Source organism: Chenopodium album, chromosome 5 (assembly GCF_948465745.1).
Source record: "Chenopodium album chromosome 5, dcCheAlbu1.1, whole genome shotgun sequence".
Lineage (NCBI taxonomy): Eukaryota > Viridiplantae > Streptophyta > Magnoliopsida > Caryophyllales > Amaranthaceae > Chenopodium > Chenopodium album.
Genome location: NC_137838.1, coordinates 6,051,337 through 6,056,166, shown reverse-complemented (window position 1 = coordinate 6,056,166; position 4,830 = coordinate 6,051,337). Strand labels below are relative to the sequence as shown.

Here is a 4,830-nt window from a genome sequence, read left to right as displayed (position 1 = left end):
CACAAATTTCCAAAAAAATGGGAGTTACCACCACTTAGTTGATTAGGAATCCGTTAAGTGGGGTCATACAGACATGCACTACTACAAAATCCACTGATTTTCGACGCTATTCATTCGACGCTGTCAATACACCGTCAGTGGAAAATTTGGTTCCCGTGTTTTCTCGACGCTTTTCAGCGTCCTCACTTATTATTGACGTAAAAAGGCGTCCAAAGTAATAATCACGTGATAAGCACATGTGCTCTAGCTTTAGAATTTATACAAAATTGGGGGAAAACAACAAAACCGCTCCTCTATACTCTCCGATAATTAAAACCCTAGCCTTTCACTCATTTCTCTCATCAATTCATCTCTCCAAAATCGCTAACCCAGTAACAAATTAAACTGAATGATGCTCTTTGGTTTCATAATATTTGGTATTATAATTGTTTTCAGGTATTATCTCCTTTCTCTCTGGATTTTGATGTTAAGGGTTTTTGTTTTAATGCTTTATTCCGATTTTGATTTTTTTCTGAGATATTTTTCTTAATATATCATGGAGGATGAAGAGATTTTGAAGTCTCTTTACAAAAAACATATATAATCGGATGTTCACACACTGACCCAAAATGTCGTTGAGCTCATCCTTGCCTTTACTTCCGAGTAATTTCTTGCATCCTAACTTACTTCTTGTATATCAGTTGAGTTATACTTTAGTTGAATTCTGTTCATTTTGGTTTAAGTTTGTTTGTTTTTTTGAATTAAGAATTTTGTTGTTAATTGAATTTATAAAATTTAGACCTAGAAACCATGCACATGGTGCGGTGGTGCCTATGGTGTCAAGTTTTGTCTTCAGATAAAGGTCTCACCTGCACATTTTGGCGGGGGAAGTCCAATTCTCTAAAGTTGGGACCATTATTAGACCAAAATGAAATGTTACTGATTCTATTTTTTCTTTTCCAAGTAGTAAATTATAGCAGGACCAAATTAATTAATTGATTAAATTGTTTAACCGTCTCTAGACAACCCATTTAATGTATCTTATTTTCACTTCATGTCTCTCCATGTGATGTATTATTAGTAAAATTAGAGTGTATTAGTGGTGACATTGTGAATCGGCAGTCTTGCGATTGAAATTTGTGCTTTTGTATATGTATTAATCTGTATATTCAAGTCTTTTTATATATAAAAAGATGCTGATATTGATATAAGCTGTAGTGCATGTATATGTAAATATATTAATCTAGTGGAGTAGTGGTTACATGTAATTATTACTTACTAGTGTGTATGGCTGATGATTAGATGTGAAAATTTTTATGTATACTAGCTTAGGATAAGTAAGGCTTGTCTCTTATCTTTTCTTGTAGAATGTATTAAACTTTTAATTCTCTTTTTGTGTGTGGTCTTTAGCTTTTACTCATATTAGTGGTCTTTTTTTTTTCGAAGAAAACTCATATTAGTGGTCTAGTAGAGGTAAACTTAATATTAGTGTTAATTTTTAATCTTCACACAAAAAGTTAGTACCTCGATTGTAACTCATGACATTAGAGTCGATCACATTTTTAATTTTTAAGAAGGTACAATATTAATCAATAAGGATTCTAATCTTGTAAGCATGGAGTATGAATTCTAACATTTAACTTCCTTTTTTAATTTGGATCTCCTTATCTCTCATGTCAGGTTGTATTTAACTTCTAATCTTGTATCCATTTGGTGATACAATACAAGATTAGAAGTTGAAGCTACTGAGTAGTTTATGGACAATGTGCACCACTGGCTTTGAGCCTCTGCTAACTGCCATTATTAGCACTTGGTTTGGGTGTAAGATAAGATTGTGATTATTTTATTTTAGTTCAGGTTCTTTTCCCACTATTTATCTTCACACAAACTTTAATTTGCCCTTCTCAACACAAATATTCCCCTCATAGAATTGGCTTTGATTCTTGTACTGAATTAATGAGTGTTAAGTCATTGATAGTTTGTAAAAAAATTGGATTGCCTACTTGAACTTACTCCAACAAGATTTTTGTCCCATACAACATCCATGGTGATTAATTTTCAACGAGTGCTCATATTCTCATCCATTTTACGGGTACTATTGATCCTCTATGGAGATTATCTTTTATTTTCTGATGTTACTACTTTGATTTCTTTTGAGAAGTCTTCTTTCAAAAGGAACATGTATCGTTATTCACCATCGCTCGCCTTTCTACTCGTACCAAATGAGGTTTTTCATCAATCTCGGGGGAAATAGTTATTCTCAGCTGTAGGTATGAAAGAATCTTCCCAACAGCTACTAGGTTTTATCTGTAGATATCAAAAATTCAATTTCTTTGTGATGCATCTTATCTCTGCTCTTTTTTTAATGTATATTCCTCAAGTATGTGGAAATAGATTATTTCATTCTAAACACTTGAAATTTTGGCATTTAATTTTGGTTAAGCTTTTGCTTTTGGTTTAGGATGACCAATTTTTATGATATTGTGAATTTGCTTGCATTCTTTTTTATTAATTGTGGTGGAGCTTAATGTATATCATTAGAAATATGAGAAATTTCTAATCCATTGTTGTGGTTAACAATTTATTTGTCATAACTTCTATTGTGGTCTTGCTATTTTCAGATTTGGGAGTGTACTAGGAAATAAATATGTTGTGCACAATATTTGGTCATTATCTGAGTTGCAACATTTCTAATCTACAGATCTGCTAGTTGGCTACTTAATTCGTTCCATTTTTAAGGTACGTGGAGTACCAGAGAAAATATGCACTTATTGTAGAGTATAAAAGACTTGAACAGCTAATAAATGAGATTATATGGCTGTAGGTTTGCTAAGTGAATGCTTTCTGACAGATGCAAGTATAGTAAGTGGCACTTGATATTTGTACATGTCAGTTGATTTACATGTATAATTTTTAACCGCATTTCTTGCATGCGGTGGTGCAACTTACCATGTTCTACCAAACTTCATTTGTCTGTTTATTTCATTTTTACTGGAATATATGACTGTAAGCCATTATAGATTTTTTTTTCTTGAGCATATTGTATTAATTTCATATAATTTTGACTTCTGATTTTCTGTTCTTATCGGTCTACAGGGATGGTCTACCAAGGTGCAATTTGGTATGGACTTATTGTCCACTTTTGAATATATCCTACTTCGTATTATATATGCACTTCCCATAATGTTATTTCTTGATCCACATCCAATCTGGTCAGAAGCCCCATGCTTGTGAACTGGAGCTCTCATCAAGAAAAATCACCTCAATGCTTAAATGATACAGACCCAAAGTCTTCGTGGACTGTGCTTGTGAGCTTTTTTCAGGCACTAGGATCCTGTTTGGATTGATATCAGGTGCTGTCTTCCTTGGTTTTACTGGTCTCTTATATTATTTATACGGGTGGGAATTTATGTACGAGGCACTTCTTTACCATCTTACACTAACTCATCTTAGGCACAATTTCTCCATATATCTCTACCAAATTTAAGTTCATTATGAGCATAAGTTCTCAATACTAGAAAAGCAAGTCTCTTTCTTGCCACAGTTTTCAGTTTAGCTGGTTCTTATATTCAAATACGTCATGGATCTTCCCTTCTGCTTTCTTGGGTAGAAAGTGGCATTTGTAAGCATTTAATAAGCTATATTTCCAGGGAGAGGTATTGCTGAAGTATTCTGTTTTTATATTGCCTTGATTTATTGATAGTTTTTATATTTTCATTCTTATTCGGACTATATTGTTATCATGTGGCAGCGGCTAGAATGGGCGTGAAAATGGCAAAGTATCTGGGACATGAGAGAATTGTGCTATTTAAAGATTTCAATTAGTGATTCCGAATTTGTTCCACTACAACTAGTCATGAATAAAGCATAAGTTGGAATTGTACTTGTTGTAATAGAAAACCCATTACTATGAGATATAGTACATATGCTATAATGTATTTATATATGTAATAAAAAAAATTTGGCATAAATTTGTTGTACATGTACTATTATTATTATTATTATTTTTTTGTAATAATAATATATTAGAAATAATTATTAGGGAATGAAATATTTTATTTAGGTATTCTAGATATTTATTTTTAAAAAAATTGGACAAGAAAAAGCGTCCCCAAATTAGAAAATATGGACAGGAAAAAGCGTTGCCAAAATGTTAAATAGCAAATGTATGAAAATTTGGACAAATAAAAGCGTCACCAATTTTAAGATTCTTGACGTGAAAAAGCGTCATCAAAGTTAAGAAAGTGCGCCAATTATGGCATATTGCGACGCTTCGTATAAAAATTTGGACACAATAAAGCGTCGAAATTCGCGACGCTTTTTTGTGTCTAGCAAAATTTTCGACTCACGTTTTTTTGACACTTTTTAGAAGCGTCGAGAAAGATTTTTGCGACGCTTTTATGTGTCGAAAAAAAGGCTGACAAGCGTCTAAAAATCACGCTTTTTGTAGTAGTGATGTGTCGCTTTATCATTGGCCAAAAAAGAAAAAAAATAAAAAAAAAAAGAGAAAAAAAAACCCTAAAACTACCCCAGCCCCACCACCGCACTCCCCCAACCCATCCCCTACCGGCGTCCGACATCCTAGAGAAACGTCAGGTGTCGACGACCCCATCCCAACCACCCTTTCCCCAACCTACCGGGGGAGGAGGAGGGGGAGGGGGAGGGGGAGGAGGGGCGTTTCTGGGGGAGGAGGAGCGTTTATGGGGTGGTTTCGGGGTGGGGGGGCCGAGAAACGAAAGTGAGGAAAGGGAGGGGGTGGGGTGGAGTTGCCGGCGCTGGGTGATTCTCTTGTCCATCGAACACCAGCAGAGGGAGGGTTGGGGAGGGCGGTGGTGGCCTGGGTTGGGATAT

General features: G+C 34.7%; 1 pseudogene across 1 annotated transcript; it reads left to right on the top strand.

The window, feature by feature from the left end:
• The first annotated feature begins 309 nt into the window (after positions 1–309).
• Positions 310–3,953, top strand: LOC145630201 (GPI mannosyltransferase 1-like; annotated as a pseudogene). The gene is made up of 5 exons (XR_014112024.1): positions 310–435; positions 542–642; positions 2,681–2,718; positions 2,804–2,841; positions 3,076–3,953. The product of XR_014112024.1 is annotated as a GPI mannosyltransferase 1-like (transcript).
• The last annotated feature ends 877 nt before the right edge of the window (positions 3,954–4,830 follow it).